Source organism: Urocitellus parryii, chromosome 10 (assembly GCF_045843805.1).
Source record: "Urocitellus parryii isolate mUroPar1 chromosome 10, mUroPar1.hap1, whole genome shotgun sequence".
Classification (NCBI taxonomy): Eukaryota; Metazoa; Chordata; class Mammalia; order Rodentia; family Sciuridae; genus Urocitellus; species Urocitellus parryii.
Window position 1 is genome coordinate 25951057 of NC_135540.1, and position 26343 is coordinate 25977399.

At 47.6% G+C, this 26343-nt stretch overlaps 1 long non-coding RNA gene across 3 annotated transcripts in view; it reads left to right on the forward strand.

The window, feature by feature from the left end:
* The window catches only part of LOC144257125 (uncharacterized), a 139082-nt gene extending 113614 nt beyond the window's left edge, over window positions 1–25468 (forward strand). The window contains exon 3 of one of the 3 annotated variants that reach the window (XR_013344384.1): window positions 25413–25468. This is a non-coding gene — a long non-coding RNA (uncharacterized LOC144257125). Of the gene's footprint in view, window positions 1–515; window positions 549–13078; window positions 13391–25412 lie in introns of those variants that run through there. The other 2 variants (XR_013344383.1, XR_013344385.1) reach the window with 2 other exon arrangements.
* Window positions 25469–26343: the final 875 nt, after the last annotated feature.

A 26343-nucleotide genomic window follows, 5' to 3' on the forward strand; every position in this document is an offset into this window, starting at 1 on the left:
TGTTTCAATCCTGCCCTGGAGAAAAATAGATCATCAGAGGGACCAGGAGGAGCTAAAGAGGGGTCTGGTCTGAAGGTTGGGAGCTGTTCCTCAGCCCTTTGGGATGCCTGGGGGCGAGGGACGGAGCCTGCTCCCACAGGCCTGAGGCCCGGGGCCACCTTCCCAGAGGGGTGCTCCCACTGTCTTTCCTCCAGAAACTCCAGCCTCCATTTCTCCTGTCTTCTGCCAATAACTTTCAACATCCAAATGAAAACTTTTACGTTTACTGGAGTCCTCGGTGGCTTGCAGATGTTGTACTAAGAGCCTCACGTCTAGTAACTATTGTAACCAGTTGAACTGAGGTTTGATTCCAGAAGGCTGCTGGGATGGCCACCTGCATGTTTAAAAAGCATAAACCCTGATATGATTCCCAACGTCTTCCATGGTGCTAATGAAATGGATATTAGCAAACAAAACACAGATGTTAATTTTTTTCTTTAACCAGTGTGGCTGACATGTTTGCTGGGTTCTTTCAGATTCCAACGTTTGGTTTATCTTTAGCAATGAGAACTGATCGTAAGGATTCAAGAGAAAATGAGGAACACAGAGACTTCCAAAGGCCTCTAGGATAATTTGAAGAGCCCTCAATCTAACTGTGAGCACATTCTGGAACTTGCCTGTTCCTCCTTTATGCCAGCTCAGTCACTCTGTCCCTGCTCTGTAATTTCTGCAGCTCCTGTAGAAAACGACCTACCACTGTGTATTGTGCATTCAAAGTTCCTGAGCGATGGGCTTGGCTTGATTGGGCAAATTTTCACCGGGCTCCCTTGAAGGCCACCAGCCAGCCATAATGGAGGGACCTGGCCCACCCAGTTGTACCATAGCGGGATCACAAAATGCCGTCAGGAGTGTCAGCAGGCAGCAGGGGACTGCTGCAGAGGGCTGTGGGTAAAGTGCTCTCGCGCAGCCCAGAAGGTCATGGGCTCCATTCTGCTCTGGGCTTTTTGCAGGAAATGTCTTAGTTTCTTCATCTTCAAATAGAGGAGTGGATGGCAGTGTCTTCCCTTGCCTTAAGGAGCTATGGAATGATTAGGTAAGAAGACAGAAAAGCAGCAGGTACTCCATAATTGCAGATGGGCCAGGGTGTTAGAAAGCCAGCCAACAGACCTCATCAATTCACCAGAAGACACCATTAGCACTTAGCTACAAGGCCACAGCGAGAAAACAAGCTGGAGTTTTTTATTGTATTATATCTGAACCGCTGATGCTCATCCTGCTGGCAGGAGCCCGGGCGGGTGTTGGGAATTACTTTGTCAAGCCTGGCTCTTGGGGGGATGGGAGGGAAGACAGAGCTAGGGGCGCTCTCCGCTGCGAACAACCATAAAATCCACCTTGAAAAGCGGCAAAGTTGTAGCAGAGATACGGTGGTTGGGAATTGGCTCCGGCTGGCTCTGAAAAATATGAAGAAAAGAGGAGCGCATTCTCTCCTGGGAGGCTGAGGAGCAGAAGCACCTCCTCAGGAAGGGCCGTCCCCAGCAGGTGCCACCCCAGGAGACCCAGAGGCTGGGCAGTGCAAGAGAGTGGACTGTGGGCGGCGCTGCTCTGCGTCTTCCCCGCCAGGGCCAGGGGAGGGTCCCGTGGAGAAATGGGCCTGGGCACTCGCAAGCCTGGCCCTGGAGGTTGATCAGAGCCGAGGCTGGAGGAGCTGACTGCTTCAGGAGGCCAGAACCATGTGAGGGGGGTCAAGGCAGAGTCCAGCCTGTGGTGGAGGAGACTGGGAGCAGCTGGAGACTTGGGGCCTTGGTGATGCAGCTGCAAGATGAGGATGGGAACAAGCCGAGGGCCTCCACAGTGGTCCCTCCCAGGACCTCGGGGGCGTGTCACACCAGGGCTCAAAGGGTCCAGGCCTGCACCAGGGGGATTGGCTGTGGCTGTAGTGCAGGCACCTGAGCAGGGCAGGACCATCCGTCCTTTCTGTCCCTGGAACCTGGGTTGAGCATGGACCCAAGACCAGGCCCTTTTCATTCTGGTATAAGAAATGATTGAGCCGGGCACAAGGCCCCATGCCTGTAATCCCAGCAGCTCGGGAGGCTGAGGCAGGAGGATGGAGAGTTCAAAGCCAGCCTCAGCAAAAGGGAGGTGCTCAGCAACTCAGTGAGACCTGTCTCTAAATAAAATACAAAACAAGGCTGGGATGTGGCTCAGTGGGCAAGTGCCCTGAGTTAATCTCTAGCATTCCCCCACTCCCCCCAAGAAAGACAATACAAGAAAAGACTGTTTGAGGGTTTGGTCTCCCTCCCTGGAGGATAGAGTTAACAGTCGAGAGGAGATGGGTGGGCAGAGACAGAAGGAGCACTATGAGAACGACTAGAGGTTTGTTAGCAGCTTGGAGACCCTTGGCCAAAAGAGACCCTGGGTGAGGTGAGCTCCGTGGGGCAGGCCCCTGGAGGCTGGAGATGAATGAGATGAAAGCAATCTGTTTTGAGAGTCGCGGATCAGGAAACAGAGCTGAACGGAGCAGTGCAAATACACAGGAAACAGCGGAGTCTTTGGAAGTGTTTTCTCTTCTTTCTTTTGTCCCTCTTTGTAAACATCTGTACCCTTATCACTATGGAAGTCTCCAAGGGGCTTGTCACCTCTGCAAGAACAGGTTCCCTGACTCAGGCAGCCCCGGCACTGGGGTGCTAGCTGAGACTCAGGGCTCCCCAGGAAGATCCTATTCAGAAGCCCAGGGGCTTACAGGTAAGGACCAGGGGGAATAAAGGTTCTTTTTACTTGAAAAGGCACAGAAAAAAAAAAAAAGCAATAAAGCTGAGCCCAGCTCTTAAAAAAAAATGTTGATAAAACCGACAAAAAAATAAAGTAGTTTTCTTTCTCTTTTGGTGGGGCTGGGGGTACCCGGTATTGAACTCAGGGGCACTCGACCACTGAGCCACATCCCAGCCCTATTTTGTGTTTTATTTAGAGACAGGGTCTCACTGAGTTGCTTGGCACCTGTTTTTGCTGAGGCTGGCTTTGAACTCACCATCCTCCTGCCTCAGCCTCCCGAGCTGCTGGGATTATAGGCGTGTGCCCCCGCACCCAGCTTTCTTTCTCTCTTTTAAGACAGAATTTATTAACGCACATGGTGCTGAGGCTCTGAAGGGACGTTAGCTCCGACTCTAGGGGTGCCGAGTCCTCTGGACCCTGAATGGGCTCATTAAAGCAGCGCTGTTTCAAGTGGTGAGTTGAGATTCCTCTGTGGAATAGAATAGGGCACCAGAAACGGGGAGGAGAAGCTCGGTGACCGGAGTGTGTTAAGGAAGTGACCCTGGAGAGCAGCCTTCACTCACCAGCCTCTTGCTTCTTCCCCATCCCCAGGTGACTTCCCTGGGTGACACGCCCCCGAGGTCTGGGTTTGGACCCTGTTGGAGACTCTTCTAGAATTGCCTTCCGAAGGCCTTGGGACCTTCCAGGGTGCTGGTGAATCAGCCCGGGGTCCCCCAGGGCCAGGTTCCTGTCATATATGGACACATTTCCTGGAAGCAAGCCCACAGCGTGCCCGGGCATTGCCTGGCATCTGAATTCCTTCCTGCCAGGCCCACCTCCTGTAGGATGCCCAGGAACACCCAGAGTGCCGCTGGTGTCACTGTGGACACTCACACCCTCTGGAGTGGGTCTCTGTGGGCTTCCTCGTGCTGTGGCTTCCTCTTGGACTCTCCTGCCCTGTGGCTGAGGGTCGGCCCTGCTTCCCACCTGCCCCATGCACCTAGCAAACCTGGACCCACCGTGGAACCTTCTGGAAGACCCGATGGATGGGAACAAATACTTTGCAAATACAATGGAGACTACACAATGCATATAGATGAGTCTAGACCTCAGACTTACGTGCATTGAGGATGGGCTTAATTCATTGATTCATTCAGTAAAACAGTGTATGGAGGGCTTACTATGTATGGGTGCTCAGGTGATCACCGTAAACATAAAATTGCTAGTTCTTAGGAAAGTTATGATCTAGTAGGGAAGGTAGAGCTGCCTAGCATGTAAGACCTTGGGGCAAATCCCCAGCATTGCCCAAAACAAATAAACAAACAAACAAATGCTATGGAGATAAATAAATCAGAAGATTCAGCCAAACATCTATTGTGATTTTCTGATAAAGTGAGGGAAATTCACAATGGAAGGTGACACTAAGCAGAGACCTGGGGGATGTTAATTTGAGTGAGGGAGCAGCCAGTGCAAAGGCCCTGGGGTAGGAGTATGCCCAGTATATGCTGGAGGCCAGTAGGCTGGAACAGAGAAAATGAGGGGGAGTAAGTTAAGGAGGTGACTCAGAGTCTGTAGGTAGATGTTGGCTTCTGAAACAAGGAGTATCTTAGTTCAGGCTACCATGACAAAATATTGCAAATGGAGTGGCTTAAATAACAGATATTTATTTTTCACAGTTCTGGATTTTGGAAGTCCAAGAGCTGGCAGGGTTGGCTTCTGGAGGGCTCTCTCCCTGCCATGCAGACAGGACACCTTCTGCCCACATCCTCAGATGGCAGAGAAGTGTCTTACAAGGGCATGAATCCATCACAAGGGCCCCACCCTCATTACCCTCTCTAACCCCAGTCATCTCCAAAGACCCAGCCTCCTCATCCAGGGCGAGGGGCTCACGCTTGAACAGGAGTTTGGGGGAATATAAACATCCAGTCCACAGCTGGAAGCTACTGCAGGGTTTTAAACTCTAGCAAAATCAATTCCAAAGTATCTTATCCTCCATTAAACAATCACCTGCCTTGGTTTTCCCCAGCTCCATCCTGGGCTCTTTCTACAGGAGCTTTTCAGGGAATCATAATGAGTCTCGCTTAAGAAAACTTGGGGCTCCTCTGGGTGCTGCTTTGGCAGTTCAGGCAAATCTTTGTTTTCTCCATTCAGCAGAGAGAGGTGATTTTCAGCTTAGGAAGTTCAATGATGTCAGCTTTCAAGTTTTCCTTTGGTCCTGCTCCAGCGATTTTTAAGCAGCCACATGAAAGGCTGTGCGGGTGCCCCTCTGACTGTGGATTAGACCAGAGGTGCAGCTTCAGACGTGTTAATCCGACCCAGGCCTCGTGGATGAGGCTGCGGGCATCTGGGACCGCGGAGGGGCGCCTTTCCACCCCATCCTTGGCCTGGCAGGGAGTTTTTCTAAAGTTTCCAGAAAACCCAACCAACCCACCAACCCCCTCCAAACTGTAAACATGTAGAGTTTCAGTCCTGTCTCTTCTTCTCCTTTTAACAGTTCAATAATGAAAAGATCTTCGGTGCCCAACCAGTTCATCTGATCAGGGCACAGAATTAGCCTCCCCTTTTCAAAAGGAAGGGCACCCTGTGCTGGGGACGCGTGTGCTGTGATCACTGGGGAGGGTGCGCGGTGAGAGGCGTGAGCCCGCGCCGACAGAGGTGGCACTGGGCTGAGGGACCTGGCTTCCATTCTAAACTCTGATCGTCTACACTGCACCCAGGATGCTCATTGCATAGACCGAGTAATAATGAATACAGCAGCATGAACACAGCTCCAGGATCCCTGTAGGATTCGAAAAGCCGTTGGTGCATGTGTTCCCATGGGACTGGTAACACCCAGTCCTCACTCCCACTGATCTATGTGGGTCAAGGGCCCAGCTCCAAGCCTCTCCCGATTTGCAAGAGACCCACGCAGAATGCTGTAAGGTCACGAACTGGTTGTGCACCAGAAAATGTGACTCTCTTGCAAAGAACTCTGGGGAGAAGATGGTTTATTGTCTACTTAACATCCACTCGCCCTCTCTTCCTTACTAAGAACCCCGATTCTTCTTGCCGAATCAATGTCTCACTAAAAGGTACATTGACTAGTTGTAGCTCAGCTCATTTAAATAAAATAAGTCTGGTTAAAGATGAAGTCCTTTGGCCAGGAATACTTGGTGGATTCGGTTCCTCCTGGTGACACTTGGGCTGGGCTGTACATGTTGCTCACTTGTGGATTTTAGGATAAAACGACCCAAATCGCTGTGGCAAAGAATAAAGGTCTGAGGTAGGGAAGAGTTGTGTCCCCAGAGGAAGGAAGTTGGGAGCAGGTAGTGGCAGCTGGGGATGAAAGAGGGAGGCCGGAGACAGGCCTTTAGCAGATGAAGAGAGGGCTTGAGCGCTTGCGCTCTCTGCTCCCAGGTGCACCTCACACTTACCAACACCTGGGTGCCCTCCTGGAGCCCCCAGATCCCATCTGCATTAAACAAAGTGCAGAGTTCAAGAGCAAGTAAACCAGGCGTGTTGCCTGCAGGAGGGATTATGGTGTGGTCCTGGATCATGACTTCTCAACCCAGAGCTCTTTAAAAAGAGACAAGCAGTGAGGCTGGAAGCCCAACTCCTGTTCCAACCCATTAACTGGATTGGTTTCAGCACGTGGCCTCCTTCTGGTCTGAGGGAGTTCACGTGTACATTTCTGTCTGGTGCCTCTCTGGGCAGGGCTTGAATGACGGAATGTGACCTCAGAATGCATTATCCGGGCTGGGGGTGGGGCAGCGTCTTTTGTTGAAGGCAGAGAAGTCAGGGAAAAATTGACACCAAGCATAATGGGGTACCAGGAGCCACTGACACCAAGCATAACTCAAGTCCCTGTGGGGATGATGGGAACCCAGGGGATTGCCTGGTCGCTCCAGAGGTTTGCCTAATGACTAAAGGAATAAAAGGCTCCAAATTGATGTCAATCTAAGCTTAAGAAATTGCTAGGTGTGGTGGTGCACACGTGTAATCCTAGTGGCTCAGGAAGCTGAGGCAGGAGGATCCTGAGTTCAAAGCCAGCCTCAGCAACTTGGCAAGGCCTGAGGCAACTTAGCAAGACCCTGTCTCAAAAGGAAAAATAAAAACGGCTGGGGATGTGGCTGAGTGGTTAAGCACCCCGAGTACAAAAAAAAAAAAAAAAAAAAAAAAAGAAAGAAAGAAAGGAAATGACTATCCTTGTGCCTGGTTCCAGCCCCACCCTCCTATCCACCCTTAGGTGACGTAGGTGGAGGGCTGCTTCCTTGGTGGGAATGTGTGGTGTTTGTGAAAGAAGAGGGAGGGATTCCTTATGGATCCCTCATAGTTTGGACCGGCCAAACCACCCCACTTCATTTAGTTGTTTGCCGAGCCCCTGACCTGGGGTGACATTCAGAGAACCCTTGGGGCTAGCGGGATGACATGCATCCTTGTCTGCTAATCTGGAGCCGCGCTGAAGGCAGATGCTGTCTGTTCCCGTGGATTCTGAGGCCAGATGAGCTTGCAGGTTGCGCATCGGCAAGAAGCATGGAGAGAGGGTAGCGCGAGGTGCACAAGCTGTGGGACACTGGAACATGTGGCCGAATCTTCCTGGGAACTGTGAAGATGGTTTGCTGTTTGCTTAGCAGCCACTCTCACCTTCCTTACGAAGAGGACCCCCATTCTGCTGGAGGAAGCTATTTGCCTGGCTAAAAACTACATTGCCTAGCTGTAGCTCAGGTTGTTTGTTTTTTTTAAGAAATCTGGCCCAGGAGTGGAGACCTGCAGGGTATTTTGGAAAAGGTTTTCTTTTTTCTCTTATAAGAGAAAAAGGCAACATTCTTCCCTCCTCTTGCTCTTTTACTCTTTCATATTTCTTGTAACTTGGATGAAACAGCTGGCTCCAGCAGCTCGCCCTACCCCAGAGAAGGAAGAGTGACAAGCCAGACAGAGCTTACGCCACCGACAGTGGCTAGGACCACTGGGACCGCGTCAGGCTTCTCATTGCTTCTTCCTTAGCAAAGCTGCCATTATTTGAGTTTTATGCCACCTTTGCAGCATTTTATTCCTATAACCACTGTCCAGAAAAGCTGCCCCACCGGTCTGCATGAAGCCCACCAGCAATGCGCCAGATGAACAGCCAGCGGCGGATCCCTCCTGTGCTTCTCCGTGGCAGCCACATCGGATCCCTCCTGTGCTTCTCCATGGCAGCCACGTCAGGAGAAATCCCTCCTTCCCATTCCTTGTTCTTACCCCAACACCAAAGAGAAAGGGGCTAGTGTGAGTGTAGATGGCCTGCTCCCTGCCAGCACATGACTGCCCCAGCCCAAGCCTCTAGAGGCCCACGTCCTCCCTGGGAGACACTGTGGAATAAGGCTTGCATCCACTCTGGAAATCCAAAGTGTCTCCTTTCTAATCAGAGTGTCCAAGTTTAGAATCCACTTCCTCACCCCAGTGAGGAAAGAGGGGGATTCGGAGACAGTTTGCGGCGATTGGGATTAGTTCAATTCTGCACCCAGAGTTAAAACGTCTCAGTAAATGATTTACACGGTAAATCTGCTGGATCTCAATGCTCCGTCTCATGAGCTGATAGGGGAAATGTTCCAGAGTAGACTCTAAGTGAGAAGCCAGAATAAGGCACACAATGGCGTGCATCACTGGCACCTTTGGAAAATGAAATAGAGGAGCAAGGATTGCTGCTTTATTTGCATAAAGAACCCCTGGAAACACACACAGGGTCATCTCCAGTGGGGAGGGGCGAGTGGGAGCAGATCTCTCAGAAGCACTTCTTCATGTAGATTTGATTCTCCAACATGGAAATGTATTTACCTATTAAAAATGCTAGATTTCAAATGTTAATGTCACCAAGTATTTAAGTTTCTTATAGAAAAGACATTTAGGTCAGCAGATGCCTAAAATAGAAATCTCCAGAACTCCCTTGCATGCAAAGAAAGCAGAGGCGGGGCTTCGGTGAGTGGTCTGATGAAGGCAGGGTGAGGCTTGGCTGAGTGGCGAGCTGAAAGCACTAAGTCTGGGATCACACATTTCTTTTAGACAAATGCTCCTCACCCTAATCCAGCACCCTTGTTTTATAAAACTGGGAGATTTAGGTGAGTGTGAGTCAGCAGGTAACATCAGGAACCAAATAAGGGAGCTTTAGCTTTTGTTTGGGGGAAAAACACCAGTTTGTGATGTTACTTGGAAGAAACAATAATTGCTGTGTTACTGTATATAATTTATTACTATAGTATATATTATCATATCATTATATTAACATGTTAGTATATTCATATATGTGATATATTATTAATATGTTTACAGCTAGACGTGAGAGGGCGCATGCCTGTAATCCCAGCGGCTCGGAAGGCTGAGGCAAGAGGTTTGTGAGTTCAAAGCCAGCCTCAGCAACTTAGCTAGGCCCTAAACTGGTGTGACCCTGTCTAAATAAAATATAAAAAGGGATGGGGATAAGGCTCAGTGGTTAAGTGACACTGGGTTCAATACCTATGCCCCCCCCAAAAAATATATATATAATGTGTGTCGTATATTTTCTAATATATTTAATAGCACTATAATATGCAATATGTTACATTAAAATATGCTTTATATATATGCTTTTCCTGAAGAAATAAAATGCCAGTGAGAAATCCAACAGTTCTGTTTATTTAAGGCAAGTGTTAGCAATCTGTGGCCTGCAGGCCAAATCCAGCCAGCTAACTATGCATTTTTTTTTTTTTTTTTACAGCCAGCGAGTAAGAATGGCTTTTACATTTTTGCATGGTTACATTGGTTATATAAACACCAAAATAATATCATTGCTATTGTCTCTCGGCCTCAAAGTCTCAAATATTTGTTCTCTGTCTTTAAGAAAACTCTTGCCCACCTCACACTTAAGACCTTCGGAGACTTGTTTTCTAAATTCTGCTCAAAAGTCTGGATGTGACATGGAAGGTGAGATTTGCCCTACACGTCACACACCCAAGACCCCCATAAAAGCCATTTAGTGACGAGGTAAGATTGGCCCTGATGAGCGGTTTTCACTTGGTGGCATGGCATTAGGCAGTTCCCCTCCCCCATGTGTGCACACACATATACACTCACAAACACACATGTGTGCACACACGTCCCAGTTTGGAAGGGAAGCCGTGCCGGGTTGGGTTTTTCCATTGTGCTAGCTGCGTTTGGTCTCCAAGGCCTTGAAGCCCCAAGATCTAGCTGGGTCTGGTTCCAGCTGCCAGACAGAGAGCCAGCCTCACTTGCATAGCTCAGTGTGTCACCAGCCCATGAATGTGGCTCTTAAATACAGAAAAGGTGACAGCTGTCAGCCTATTGCAATGGGGTTCTGTGGCATGAAAGAGACCTCTACATTGTATGTTCATCTAAGTAATTGGAACTTGGACTCGGCACATCTTTTTTAGCAATGACACTGTAACAGCATGGACCCATCCATCATCATGTCATCCCTATGAAAATGGTTTCCAGTGGTCAGCTTGTCATAGTTAATTAGTCTTCTGATGTATGAATAGTCAGAAGCAAAGCAACTTTGAGGTTTTTCGACACCTTTGGCAGTGAACTCCAGAGGTATCTGATCTTTCCTGCCTTTTAATTAGAGCCCTTTCATCTGCGAGGGGAAGTTGGAGGTAGAGAGAGGCTGGCTCTGCCTTCCTGTCTGAGTACTGGAGAGGACTCTTAGCAGCCAGAGGTAAGTGGCTGAATCTCCGAGGTCTCAAATGTTGGGAAACCAGGAAGTTCCAGAGCTAAACGTGGTTTGCTGAGGGCTTTTCAAATGCAGATGGAGTTGGATTAGAAAGTTCTATGAGATCAAAACTTAGTGGTTTAAAAAAGAAAAGCAAACATCGAGAGCTCAAGATTTTGCCAGTCCTGGGTCAGTCTGGGCCCAGCTGGCTTCCTGGGTGCCGGTCAGTGAGCGCTGGTTAGGGTTGTGTGGACCTTGGCTGGGTTCTCTCATGTCTGAGGACTTGGCTGGGACAGTGGGCAGCACATCGCTGGTCCACGTGGTTTCTTATTCTGCAGCAGGCCAGCTCGGGCTCCCCGTGTGACAGAGACCGGTGTCCTAGACAATGAATGTGTGTGTGCAGGGACTCTGGAAGCCTAAGCTTAGTCCTGGTAAAATATGACCCCCACCATAGTCTAGTGTCCAGACGTGGAGGGTTGGCAGGCAGACCCCGCTCCTGATGGAGGGCATTTCAGAGTCACATGGAAGGGGCATGGATGCAGGAAGGGGGAGAATTGTGGCGTGTTTTGCCATCTACCAATGGGAGCTGACGTGGAGGGGCACGCGGGAGGAGCTAACAGACCCCGGCTGCCAGTGCTGGGGACATGGCCAACTCTTCACCACTCCGAAGCCTGGACACTCAGCCTATAGGTGAGGGGCTGACTGATTGGAGGAATCCGGTGTCAACTGGAGTAAGCATGTGGATTATGCCACTCGGTCCCTGGGTCTCTTTGCAGACTGTAGAAGAGGAGGAAGCCTTCAAGAGAGAAGCCAGACCATGAGCAGCACCCATGTGGGTTTCTGGCTAATTTAGAAAAGAAAAAGGGGATTCCCATGTACATTGGGAATACAAGAGTGAACACGGGTTCAATTTTTGACAGCCTAGTGTACTAGCGAAAGCTTCTGCCCTCAGGAGAATTCCACTTAGCCACAGGGCAGAACACTCTGGTGTGTGAGCACAGCCTCAGGAGGCAGAGAGACCCGGCTTCTGATAGTGCACTAACACCTTACAGATTGTGTGACCCTGGAAAGATCACTTACCCTCTCTGAGGCTCAGTCTCTATATCCATAAAACAAGGACAACAACATATACCCCAGAGGGGTGTAGGGATGATTAAAGGAGATAAAGCCTGTAAAATCTCCAAGCAATGCCGGGCCTAATGATGGCAGCCATTAGCACCCATTGTTGCCATCTTTCCAACCTTTCTCACTGGCCACAGATGAGCTCCCCTCCAGCTATTGCATTCCGGCACTCTCCTGAGGATGGAATATTCAAACCCAGCAGGCACTAGGCTGACTAAGACTGTCTCTTCAAAACACTCTCCTTTCCCAGGGTTCCCATCCGTTCATCCAGTGCCACCATTTTGTCACCGTGGAATTCTCTTTGGCTCCTTTCCTTCTCACAAGCCTCACATCCAGTGTTCAAACTATGTGAAATGTTCCTCACTGTTTTAAGTCAGCTTTTGCATCACTGTGACCAAAACACTGGACCAGGACAGCTTGGAGAAGGAAAAGTGTATTTGGGCTCGTGGCTTCAGGGGTCTCGGTCCATAGATGGCTAACCCTATTCCTCTGGGCCAAGGTGAAGCAGAGCGTCATGGTGGAAGGGTCCAGGGGAAGAAAGTGGCTCAAGTCATGGCAGAGCCAGGAGGTAGAGAGGGGGAGGGAGAAGGGACCACAGGGAAGATGCACCCTTCCAGGGCACCCCCCGTGACCCACCCCCCTAGCCCACCCCACCTGCCTCCGTTACCCCCAGTCAGTCCATTCACACTGTGGAAGACTGATTAGGCTGCAGCTCTCACAATCCAGTCCCGTTACTCCTGGATGTTTCTGCACAAACACAGGAGTTTTCTGGAGACACCTTACATCCAAACCACAGCCCTCTCCTGGCCTTGCCCATTCCATTTCCCCCACTAACTGCACAACCTGAGTTCTCACTTGGGGCTTTGAGTAGCACCAAGAGACCTTACCAGTTTACCTGCCCACGGGCTCTGGACACCCTCATCTACTCTGCTCTCCTTTTGTGAAGTTAATCTTGCAAGAAGCAATCCTTTGCTCAGAATCATCACCGGTGCCTCGCTGCTTACCCAATGACAATCCAACCGTGAGCCTGGCATCCAAGGCCCTCTCCGCCTCAGCCCAGGGCCGATGATTTGACTTGTCTTTGAAGACCTCAGGCGGAGTCATTTTGTTTTATAACTTTCTGTATCTACTTTGTGTTCTAAGTGATAATTCGAGTCTTTAGGGCAGAGGTCACCAAACCATGGCCTATGTGCAATTCTGTATGACCCACAAAAGTCTAAAATATTTATTATGTGACCGGTTACAAAGAAGTTTGCTGATCCCTGCACCTGAGGGTAGAACCACGTCATAAACTCCTTTGTTTTTCCTACAGAACTGTGTACCTACTAATAACCACTTATTAAATGGACATTCTACTTTTTGACCTTGAAGCATCCTAGTCCTCTTTTGCTCTTGTAAGTCAGTTTTTCTGCATAGAGGGTCTTCCCCACTGAGGTCTACCTGGACAAACCTTTCCAGTGCTCCAAGACCCACATAGAATCCTGGGGTACACCTTTCTGATGACTCCCGCTGACTTCTGAATCCCACTAGCACTCAACGACTTGCTCAGTGCTCGTCTTCTATTTGCAGGGAGTTCTCTGCATCAGAGTGGGTCATGCACCAGACTGACACTGTCCTCGGCTGTTGACTGCAATGCCATCAGAACTCAGCAGACGCTAGACAAAAGAGAAAGTTTGCTCTGACTAGAAGAAAGTTTTCTCTGCTCTGCCCTTCCTCTCCACCCCGCTGAGCTAGCGGCCCCTCCTGGGCGCTCCCCCAGGACTCTCCCGTCGGGGGCTTGTCTTTGTGGCTGTCATCACTGGTTTACTTCCGGGGTGCTCCACTCTGACTGTGACCTTCATGACGGTCCTGTTCATTCATGTATTCCTAGCATCTGGCCTGGTGTTGGAGACAAAATAAATAAATAAATATTTTTGAAAAAAGTGATTATCAATTCAATCAAGAGTTATTGAATAATGGCCTGGTTGAAATATTGGTGCTTTTCCTTGTGGCACCTTGTACTTTGGTTTTCTATTCTATCAAGTTGGGTCACTTTCCTTAGTCACACATCCATGGCTAGTTTGTATCTCTAGTTGTCATTAAATACTCATCCAATCTTATATGACAAAACTGAGCTAGGAGAGCCCTGGGTCTTTGGCTACTGTGATGTGGGCCTCTTGTTCCTCTGATGTGGATTGTGGGCTACTCAAACAAACCACAGTTCTTCCTTTTTATGAATCAAGTATTTCAAAGACAAAGTGAATGCTGAATAGAAAGTTCTAGTACCAAATTACAGCCCATCCACAGGCAGCTTTATGAATCAGCAAGAGCCTTCCGCTCCATATTCACCTCCTTCAAATAAGACCAAACGTCTGAGGTCATTTGTCCAATGCTGGGACAATATAACAAAGCACACACGTTATCAGAAGTGGCAAATGGCATCCTGGAAACTATGGAACTCATCACAACGGGAAGCAAGAGCTTTGTTGGGAAGATGATGTCTTCCCACTGTTGTGTGTCCCCCCACAACCTCCCATTTCTTCCTCAGAGCAGAGCTATAGCAAGCACACTCCATCCAGCTGTCGAGGATGATCAGTTAAGTGCAGAGAAACTCAGGACAGGTTGCAAGTTGGCCCAGGTCTCGCAGAAAAATGGGTGAACTACAACCAAGCTTCCCATCCTCTCTGTACAGGTGCTTCCAAGGAGCCCTCTTCCATGGAGTTAAATAAAGTGGAAATGAAGTGCAGAAGCTCACCGATCAGACAGAGAACAGACATTTGGCATTTTAAAAATGCCTTTTAAATGTCTAGATAGATGGTATATTACCCTGTAGCCTTTTCAAAATCTGTGAGACATGCCAAGAATGCTGTTGCCTAAAAAATACTGGCCCTGAAAAACCCTGGGACGTGCCCAGGTGACAAAGGCAGTCACCCCACCACCTCGACAAGGAAAGTGTTCCCCCCTGGGCTGGGGCTGGGGCTCAGCGGTAGATCTCTTACCTAGCACGTGAGAGGCCCTGGGTTCGATCCTCAGCACCACATGTAAATAAATAAAATAAAGGTACTGTGTCCAACTACAACTAAAAAACAAACATTTAAAAAAAAAAGAAAGTGTTCCTCCTGGCTTTGGGAAATATCTGTTTTTACAAGATCACAGGACAAGGAAGAACTGGTAGCATGTGTTGCTCATAATTTTTATCTGATCAGTCATGCGTGACACAATGTAGTCTGGCCACTAACGGATATACAAGGTGGGACACTTCCTGCTTCAAGGGTAGGCAGAAAAGGATAGAGTGTCTTTAGAACAACATCAAAGTCACTCATTGCCTCGATGAGTGATCAAGATTGCAAATTCAATTGAAATAGACATTTTCTCATAGAACCCAATGGTTTGAAGACAGTACCAGAGTCCAGGCTCACCTGCCAGACACTTAAGATATCTGCGGGTGTATTAGTCTGTTTTCTGTTGCCATACCAAAATGCCTGAAACATTCCACATTTATACAGAAGAGAGGTTTATTTAGCTCACAGTTTTGGAGGCTGAAAGTCCAAATGACAAGGCTCAGCCTTTTGTGTGGGCCTCCTCCCAGTTGACCAAGGAACCTCCCACTGGTCTCCACCTCTTAAAGGTTTTAATACCTCCCAATTCCATCACCCTCTTTGAGCACAGCACCCCACAGCACCGAGGGACCAAGTGAAGCAAGAGAGTGGTCTGGAGTTGGTTAGGGCTCTAGTCCCTAACTCCAGAGGAGAATCATCATGATTAATTGCTGGTGGTTGGGCCAACAGTGGGTTAAAAAGCTCACTTTTGTTTTTCCTTCCCAGAGTTCACACCCGAGTTGTACTGTCACTCCTTTGTGAAATTTTTCAATCCAGAATAAGCCATTGGCAAGAGTCAGGAGAAAATGAGATAGTTTGGCAAAGATGTTCTCTGTGGTGGCCTCGAGGCTAAAGGCTCGGGCGCCTCTCCCCAGGAACCTTCGGTCTGCATTGCCCCACGAGCTGGGGGAGCAGGAGAGCTAAGGCAGGGACGGACAGATGGCAGGCCTATCAGGATCCTTGATCCTGGGCAGCGGGTAGGACAGGTAGGACGCAGACATGGCTCTCGTCTGCATTCTGGGGCTTCGTTCTGCTGAACAGAATGAAGAAATACACAACTGTCGGGGAGAGTGACAAGGGTTGACTTCTGGGAGTCCTTGCAGCTTGGGGGCTGCCCTGGCCTGAGAAAGCCTGTAAGGTGAGCTCTGTGTCTCAGTGACACCAAGAGGGCGAGGAGCCCCGAGCCCAGGCTCTGCGCATTGCCTCTCGGGTGATCACGTTACTAATGTCCTCTTGTCCTTTCATCTCACCTGTACATTCAGCAGGGCCTGGCCTTGAAAATGGGGATGAGTCTGAGTGGCTGATGTGGAGGCCAACAGGAAGTGGGAAAGAGAACCCCACTGGGCGCCTTGCTCCCTCCGCTCTGTTGCCCTGGTCACTCATGTTGGGGGTGTCCCACCTGCGCCACCACTTGGCTTTGAAGCTCCTGGTCCTACTGTCTTGGGGAAAGTTCCAGGCTTCCTCCTGCTCTCTCTCCCTGCTCCCCAGGTCTCCCCCATTCCCCGGCCTCCCCATACCTCCAGACTTCTTCAGCTGTGGTCCCCCAGCTGCCCTGGGACCCAGACCTGGGGCTCCCTGATCACCCTGTGGAGACCCATCCCTTCCACAAGTTGTTCTGCAAAAGGAGGCGAAAGAGACTGCTTTCACTGCCCGTCAGCGTCCAGGCACAAGCACTGGTGGTGGGCCTGCAGTGTGGCACCGCTGCTCTCAAGGGGGGTCTGCAGCCAAGCAAGACTGGCCCCGAGGGAGCCCTGGGGAGGACAGGGAGGAGCCGAGTGCGTCCTCCCTTCCCTCCCTCTCCTCAGCTTCTCAGTGGCTTTGGGGGAGAAGCCGGCCCTGCTTCAGTTATTCAGAGATGGCCACCTTCAAATGAACAAGATGATGGTGCTTGACATTTATGCAGAGTTTCACAGTTTGAAGGACAGTTTTTATCTACTTAACTGGATCACCTGGGACCCAAGACAGAAATAAGGCAGGAGGAGTCACGAAACCTGGGTGCTCCAGTCACAAAATTCAAGTTAGGATTCCTGTCTGGCCATGGTCCAGGCTAAAGTCCATCTCTCTGTCACCAGATAGTGGATCTGATTCCTGGGCACCCTTTTGCTCTCACAACTGAATTCCTGGTGCACTGTTAGTCTGATGTGGTCATCCACATGTGCCCCATCCCTACTCCACCCGTGGCCATGTTACTGCCAAATTCCACTCTACCGTGGTGTTTTTGATTAATTCCACACCAGGGTTATTTGCTCTTCCACTTCTCTCCTTTCTCCCTGTTTCCTCTCTTACCCCAATTCCCTTCCCTTCCCTTCCTTTCCTCTCTCATCTTCTGACTCTCCTCTGTATATTGTTTCTTGTCATTCAACGCTCATTCCCAGTTGCATCTCTACTCTCCCTTGCAGCTCAGGGGCTAGAAGCCTGGAAACTCTATTGCTCAGGCTCCTTTGCTTCCAAGCAGATGTTCTCTAGGTATGGCAGGTATGAGGGGCTGCAGAAGATGTGAATTTTTATAGCAGATTCTAGATTCTACTCTTAGTCACAAATTCAGGGTCAAGAGGCAGCTGTGAAGCCAGCAGAAGTTTCTTGACCCCAAGTTATTATTTTTTTTTGAAAATTGTTTTTTTAGTTGTAGAAAGACACAATACCTTTATTTTTATTTTTATGTGGTGCTGAGGATTGAACCCAGTGCCCCCCACATGCGAGGCAAGTGCTCTACCACTGAGCTACAACCCCCAACTCAACCCCAGGTTATTGGTAGCAACTTTGTGATCCTGCTTGCAGTGTAACCTGAAAGCTAGCGGCGGCTCCCCTGAGTTATCTTCCTTAAGCAACGCCAGCAGTTTTGCTCCATTTAATTCTGCTCTTAAAATTAAACCTCTTTCTGCTTGAAATACCTACCGCAGTGGTTCTTCAGGAGTGGTCCTGGGTAGGCAGCTTCAGCGTCACCTGAGAATCTGTTAGAAATGCCAACTCTTAGGCCCCACCCCAGACCTAGAGATGAAAAAAGAAGCCCTCCAGGTGATCCTGACTCCCACTAAAGTTCGACAGCCCCTGACCCCGTGAGATGTTGTCTTCCTAACATGACTGATACACACACACAGTCTCGAAGTCCTACTGCTTTTTTATAGTAACAAAATTCTGTGGTTACTGTTCTTGAAAATTTAGAAAGATGCAAAATGCATGCATGAGATAAACAAAACCCCACAGATCCCACGACTGAGAGTTAACTGCCATTAATCTTTGATTTATTTCCTTCTCGTCATTTCTCTATGCATATATAATTATGCATGCAGTGGCATAACTGTTCCATCATTTTGTATCTGCCATTTTTTAATTTGCCATTGTAATAGGAGCCTTTCTCTGTGCTGTTCAGTGTGCTTGTTGAAAGCCTGCTTAGTGTTCCATGTTATGGAAGCTCCATAATGAAGTTGCCATTTTCCTATTGAGGAAGGTTTATGTTGTTTCTGGATTTTGCTATTATAGATGAGTGTTGCACTGCAATCCTTATGTGAAAACTCGCTCCATCCCCGATTGTTCCATTGGCATAGAGATAAGTAAGAATATGGACGAGAAAAGAGCTTTAGACAGGGCAGTGCTGGGTCCCTTCCAAGGCAATGGCCCCTTGAGTGTGGGGTAGTACAGAACTACCCCACAGGTAGTTACCCTCAGGGAACCTAGGAGTCAAGGTGGGAGAGAAGAGGGGAACTTCAGAAAGCTGCTTTCTTTTGCTGCACACTGGCGGTGAGAACCCAGGCAGTTCAGAAGGAACTAGAAGCAAAATGAAGCAAAGTGGTTAATTATTCTTTTGGCACCCTGCGAATCTACCCCCAAATTTTGATGCCAATTCTTGATTTCTTTTTAAGAAGCAATCAAGTGATGTCCTTCAACGGATGAATGGATAAAGAAAATGTGGTACATATACACCATAGAATATTATTCAACTGCAAACAAGAGTGAAATTATGGAATTTGCTCAAATGGATGGAACTGGAGACTGTCATGCTAAGTGAAAGAAGCCAGTCCCCAAAAACCAAAGGCAGAATGCTCTTTCTGATATGTGGATGCCAACACAACAAGGGAGAGTGGGGAGGGGGAGGGTAGAAGGGCTTGTATTAGACAAAGGGAAGGAAGGGAAAGGAGGGGAGGAGAACAGGAAGGACAGCAGAATTAACTGGACATGACTTCTAGCCTTGTATTTGAATACACAACCAGGGCAACTCTGCATCATGTCCAACCTCAATAATAGGACTCTTGTTAGAATAAATTATACTCCATGTAGGTATAATATGTCAAAATACATTCTACTGTCATGTACAACTAAAAATGAGAGAGAGAGAGAGAGAGAGAGAGAGAGAGAGAGAGAAGACAAAAGTAATTAGCCCAAGTCTGCTAATAATAAATATAATTTAATAAATATAAAAAATTTATATTTAAGATTTAAATTCTTAAGATTGTTTTAATTAACTACCCACACAATAAATCCAAATGCTCTTGAAGCTTCAAGTCAAGTGCATTGGGCTTCTAAATGGCTCCAATATTCCATGTCTCCAATTTTGTTTATGGAGAACTCCAGTTCACTGTATAATAGGTGCTTTGGCCATACTTGCCAAATGAATAAAAATGAAAAATGTAAGTAATTTATTCCTGAAAGTCCAACTATATGTGCATCATATTTTCTTCAATGTTCCAAGATTCTAGGGTTCCCTGTCGAGTCCCATGGCTGGAAATGGACTTGTTTCCCAACACGCATGGAAGAACAGGGGTGTTTGCCTCTTATTTCTCCTTGACAGTCCATCAACAGATATTGAGCACATGCCTGGCATTAGCCTTGTGCAGGAACAAAGGCAAAGTCCTCCCTGCCTTCAAGGAGCTTCCAGTTTATCTGTTTATTGAAGTAAGTATATAAACAAATCAACAGTCTACAAGGAAATTAGGAGTTTGGCCGATGCACAGCCAGCAACCTGCAAGGTGTGAGGTGCGCATGCTCCTTTGGTCCCTTCGGAGTTGCCAGCTACAGCAGTGGAGAGTCCATGGGAGAAGGTGGCAGTCATGTTTTAAAAGACATTTGCAAACCAATGGGCCAGGCTCAGCAAGCTTTCAATCTGGGCCCTACTGAGAGAGTGGCCGATCTGGATAGAGCTGCAGGTTTTATACCTGAGAGGTTTCATGGTAGAATCCTGGCATGACTTGGTTAGGAATGAAAGTAATTTCTATGGTTTATGTGATGGAAACCTGGTGTCCAGGGTAATAGCATTATGAACTGGTGGGTCTTTAAGAGGTGGCGCCTAGTGGAAGGTGAGCACCACCCATGGAAAGGATGAACGCCCACTCATGGGAGTGGGTTGGGTCTCGTGGAACTAGATTAACTATTGAGAGAATGGGTTAGTTTAAAGTGCATTCTGCTTTCTTGCTTGCTCTTTTACTTCTGTTCTTTTCTACAATTGCTCCTTCTGCATATGCCCACTTACCCACCATATTTTGAATCAGTTAGGAGGCCCTTGCCAGGTGTCAGTATCATGATGTTTGGGATTTCCAACCCTCAGAATTGTGAACTACACAAATATCTTTTCTTTACAAAGTAATTGGCCTCATATGTTTTATTACAGTATCACAAAAAGACGAAGACATCAATATATAAGAAGGAATCAACATAATCAGAAGCAATATGCTCAATAATACTTTGATGCAAAGAGGTTCTTCTCCTATGCTAATTCTGGTCAATTGGGAAAAGTTGTTTGGAGCAGCATCTGCAAAGAATTCCTTAATGAGAATTTCAGTTTCAGAAGGAAGCAGAAACAAAGAGGAAACAAAGTGAGTGATTATCCTTTTGACCCCCAAGGAATCTAAAGGTTGTGCATCTGCTGTGTCCTGTGCAGGACCAAATCCACAATGGGTCGCACACTTTCAGTGAGTGCACAGGACTTAGGAAATGAAGACTTGCTAGATTATTAGACCAAAATACCCAGAGTACAGAATGAGTCTATCATGGGTGGTCAGCCTTCCTGGTTAAGGAGGCAGCACGGATTAGAAAGAAGACTTGACTACCTGATGTCGTAATCTCCAGTGTCTAGGTTTTTAGAAATGCTTACAAACCACATGACCTTGAGAAGGTCAGTTTCTTTCCTAAGCATCAGTTTCTCCAATAAATAAACTGGAAGCTCCTTGAAGGCAGGGAGGACTTTGCCTTTGTTCCTGCACAAGGCTAATGCCAGACAGTAATCAATATCTGTTGGTAGACTGTCAAAGGAGAAATAAGAGGCAAACACCCCTGTTCGTTCCATGCATGTTGGGAAACAAGTCCATTTCCAGGCATGGGACTTGATAGAGAATCCCAAGATCTTGGAGTATTGGAGAAAATATGATACATATGTAGTTGGACTTACAGGAATATTTTCTCCATCTACTTCCATTTTTCATTTTTATTCAGTTGGCATTCATTTTTCTTTTTATTTTAACCAGTTCAATAATCTCAGCTCTTCCTACTTTCCAAGGATTTTAAAATGACCAAATAAGATCATGCACTGGCAACCAACTTCACTAAGTGCTGGACAAGAGAAGCTACCACCATTTGTTTGCTGGTTGAGGTGGAAGCTGCTCATTTCTTCTCCTCCCTTTCATTCTCTTCCTTACAGAGGAGACCATTTACGCACCCACAAGAGCTGTTAAACTTCTAGGCCGCATGCTTCTCTTAGTGAAATGATTTAGAGCCATGTGTAAATAGCACATAAATTTATTATGACTTGGGTCCAAACTGGGGATGTGTCTATATATACACACACATGCAATCAGCTCTCAGCATCTAACAGTGAAAAATATCACAGCCTTGCAAAAAACAAAGCCACCTTCTTCCCAACTCCTGACAGCTAAAATGTCCTTAAAATAAATGGGAAAGTTTCAATCAACACACCTGTGCCATGGAGATTGTATAAATCAGACAAATCTTGAGCCTCTCAGGTAACGTCAGACCTGAGAATAATGCTTAGGCTCCTCCTGGTATTTTAAGCCTCACTGCTTCCTGCCCATGTCCCCAGCTGGTCGTCCAGGCACCAGGGTGTAGAACTTCTATTTATTCACTCCGAGGAAACAGACACACAAAAAGTTGACCCTGGGACCAAGTTAATCAAAAAGTTTTTAATAGAGTACTTGAAGGGCTCGAGGCAAGTGCTTGGAGCCATAAACAGGTGGCACCAATCATTTTTTAGTCTTGTTAAAGAATACCGAGCGTGCTGCTACAGGGAGATTATTTCCTGCCTAATTAATCTGCGCATGGCCACCCTGGCGTTTATTCACTTTGAGGCATGAATCCCATCTGTAAGTCCAGTTGTTAGAATTGGTGAGTGGAGACTTCCTTATTTCTTTATTTATTAAAGGGGAGAGGAAGAGAGAGAGAGAGAGAGAGAGAGAGAGAGAGAGAGAGAGAGAGAGAGAGAGAGAGAGAGCGAGCGCCCTTATGGTTGTTATTTTAGGTTGAAGCAAACCAAATAATCCTGCAGATCTTCAGTGTTTGAAAGCAGACAACAGCTGATACCCGAAGGCCTGTTGACTCTGTATTTATGAAGGAAAAGTCACACACACACACACACACACACACACTTTTTTATTCGTATTTTTTGCAGCAACATCTAATTGTCAGGGCTTGCGGGTCGTGGAGCTGTTCCCTGAATGTGAAGTGAGATGCTTTGTGGCATTGATTGATTAGCCAATCCGGCAGGGCTGCGCTGGTCCAAAGAGAGCCTTCATGAGAATTGGAAAAGTCACACCTTGCTCAAGACAGCTGACTTCTATTTGCTGGAGAATTGTCATAGTGCATGGAATATATTAGAATAAAACATTTGACTGCCGATGACCAGAAACTTGTCATGCTCAAAACTCAAATCTACCAATCTTAAAGGGCAAGCTTTAGGTGTGTCTTTAAATAACAGACTCTCTAAAGGATAAAGCTCTTTTAAAAAAAAATAAAAATAAATTGTTCTTTTTAGTTATACATGACAGTAGAATGTATTGGAGTTCAACTCTCTGTTCTTGTGGCTGTACAGATGTGGAACTCCACTGGTCAAGTACTCATATATAAACATAGGAAAGTGATGTCTGACTCTTTCTACAGTCTTCCCTGTTTGGGCTTCTCCCAAGCTGTCCTCAGGCACAGGCACATCAGGGTTCCTTCTCTCTGATGCTCAGAAGGACCTAGACTTGGTTTGATGCTCTGCTGTCTCTATCTCAAAATTCTTAATCATTTTCTCTTTAAACTTGTCTTTTATTCATTTATTTTGATTTAACATTTTTTTTCTTTTTTAAATTTGTTCTTTTTAGTTGTAAATGACATAGAATCCATTTTGACATATTTATATAAACAGAATATATCTATTCTAATTAGGGTTCCGGTCTTTGGGTTATACATGATGTGGAGATTCACTGTGGTGTGTTCATATATGAACATAGGGATATTAGGTCCGATTCATTCCACTGTCATTCGTATTCCTATTCCCCTTTGTCTAATCCACTGAACTTCTATTCTTCCCCATCTCCTTGTTGTGCGTTTGCGTCTAAATATCAGAGAGAACATTAGGCCTTTGGTTTTGGGGGACTGGCTTATTTCACTTAGTGTGATAGTCTCAAGTTCCATTCAGTTACCGGCAAATGTCATATGCATTCTTCTTTATGGCTGAGTGATATTCCATTGTGTATATATACCACATTTTCCTTATCTATTCATCTGTTGGAGGGCACCGAGTTTGGCTCTATAGTTAGCTCTTGTGAATTAAGCTGCTATGAACATTGATGTGAACTTGTCTTTCATAAAGTGAAGCAGTGCAAGCATACGAGCAGAGGAGCGATGCCTTAAAGGCAAGTCAGCCATTTCTTCCCGCCCCATTTGCACTCAGCATCGGTGTTACTTCCTTTCATTGACCAACCACTTAAATGAAAATGATGACACAGGAGGGGAAGGAAAGGAAGAGCAGCCCTGAGTTCCTCCCTCCTGCTCATCAGCAAATTAAGGCAGAGTGTTGGTAACACATGTGTCAAGAAGAGAAATAAAGACAGGTGAGCTGTTTTGTGCAGCATCTTCACTGTCTGGAAAGAATGAGATGCGTACTGTGAAAGTGGTTAGAATCAAAATGGAGCTGCTTGTGTCAAGCCCTAACGACTACAAAAACACAAATAAGCAAATAATCTCTGGAGGTTATAAAGGGGGGGCTCTCATGCACATTTGCCTCTTAACAAAAACCAACCCAGAGGACTGCAGAACCACAGCCTTGCAGGAAGACCCCTGCAACCTTGCATGTGCGCGCGTACACACACACACACACACACACACACACACACACATACACACACACACACACACACATACACACACACACACACACACACACACACACACACACACTGCTATAAGAGCATTTGCCAAACAACTGCTGGTTCAATCATGGACCGATGCCACCCTTGTTTTGGATCCTGTAGCCAAGGATCAGAAAAACTTGGTCATTGTCTTCATTTGCCTTTAATGTTCCCCCTCTTGCCTCAACCTCTTGGAATGTGCTCGGGTTTTCCCTGACAAGTAAATTCTGCATTGCAGTCCCCCCTGCTTATCCCAAATACCTACCATCATTAGAGAGTCTCCCTGCTATCTAAAGGTTGACAACATGCCTGCAGGAGCAGAGAAGAAGGCCTGTCACTGACCTAACCAACCCCATTTTGTTCCTCTCTGACTCCATTTGTCTCTTTACACTTTCTTCCTTCTGAGCCACTTTTTCCTGCAGTTGGATTCCAGGAAGCACAGGTGTGATGGATAAGCATCTTTAGGACAAGGGACTCAAACTACCCCCAAGCAATAGTCACCTTACACAACAGATCCCCTCATGATGAGTGGGGCAATGACCCCACTGGTGGAGCCACGGCTGCCTCCCCAGACAGGAGCAGTCTCCTCACTGTGGGCACTGAGTTGTCTCCACAAGCAAGGTGGCCTTCCAGAGCTCCACAGAACCCCTTCCGGAGACAATGACCAACATGACCACAATGACCTGTTGCCAGTTATGTAAAACCCTTCGGTCATGCGAGCCCCAATCCTTGCCTTGTTCTGTAATATCTCCATGTTTCTTCAGCCCCTTGAAGACACATCTTTGGTCACTGTACCCCATACCCGTTCTTCCTGCTGTGGCCACACTGAGTGAACTTCCTTTCCTTGGCATATGGGGACAGGGGGCTAAGCTAGGACTATGGGGACCTCTGGAGATGGATGGAGCCTTCACCCTAGGACTCCAGGAACAGATTGTGTGATGCCAGTGGATTTTCATACCAGTTCAATGCTCTTAAATTTGCATTTGAAAGTATCACTGCACAATACAAAGCAGAATGGTAAGATTCAGGCTAGTCATTTCACATTGAAATCTCCCTTCCTCTTTATATGTTAGAAATTTCTCTCTGCGTTAAGAACAAAGGGCCTTCGCATTTTCATTTTGCACTGGGCCCTGCAAATGATGCGCTGGCCTTGCTTATCCTGCCAACTCGTGGGTGGGGGATCCTTACAGCTTCTTCCCTGCTTTCCCCACCCCTCACCAAGCGGGGAGGCTGGCTGCGGGCGCCAAAGTGATACACGGCTGGGTGAACTTGACCTTCATTTTTTGTCACCACGCCACCTCTCTGTGTCTTCCCGGTCCTTGTTTGTGGCTCCTCTAAGGGCAAGGCTGGAAGAGCCATGTTAGCAGTCTCTGACACTTCTGGGAAGGCGGCTGTGTCTGCTGATGTGGAGCAGGTCGCTCTGAGCTGGGTGCTTTCAGAATCTGGGTGTGAGCGTTCAGAGTTGGCTTGTCTCCTCTGCTTCTCATTTAGCTGGAGCCTCTGGGACCGAGAGACAAGCAAGAAGCAACAAGAATCCAGGGGATGGAGGAATGCAGTGCTTCCACCCCAGAAGCTTCAGGAACACCTGCTGCCCAGGGCAAGGCTGTGGGTCGGCCAGGAGGCAGGAAAGCTGGGCAGACACTGGGAAGGAGGAAAGGCCCCTGGGAGGGAGCACCTCTGAGCTGCAGAGACAAGAATCCCTGCAGCAGCCTCTTCAAGCTTTTACCTTACAAAACACAGGCTTCAGAATCCTTCCGGAGAATTATTCATTACCACCACACTTTTTAATTTTAGGCAATCTGCATATGTTTTATTCATTAAAAAGATAAAATATCTGTGTGCAAGGGAGGCCCTGGAGGACACAGAGCCCGGGGTAGCTAATGGATTTCTTTATAATGCAGTTTAATGCAATAAGGCAACTAATGTGTTTATGCTTAGGAGGGCTTTTTCCTTGGATGGGGGATGAGGGCCTGGGAGGTTTAGACTTGGGGTAACTCAGAATGCACACCCATCCCCTGACCTAGGAGCTAGTGCCCTAAGGCTGGGCCATGAATCACAGATATTCCACAGAAAAGCAAAATTCACCCCCAGGATAGAAGAAGCCCAATCTCAGGGGTTGGCCAGCACGGAGTCCCCGTGGCCACAGGCAGGGCAGGGTGGTGGAGGCTGAGAGAGGCCTCCTGGGCTCCGGGGGGAAAGGCTCCCCCTTTGACGGTTGCTTCTTTTATTTTTTTCTCTCTTTTCTCTGGTTTGATCTACTAGTACTTGTGTGTTCCTGTTTCTCCTCCTCACGTGCCTTTTCTACCCTTGGAGAGGCGCTGAAAGGAGACTCCTAGCAGGTGGCAAGAAGGTGGAGGATAAGAAAGAAGACCGGCCGCAGGCAGTCAGGATGCCACGGTGTGAAGCCAGAGGTCAAAGCACT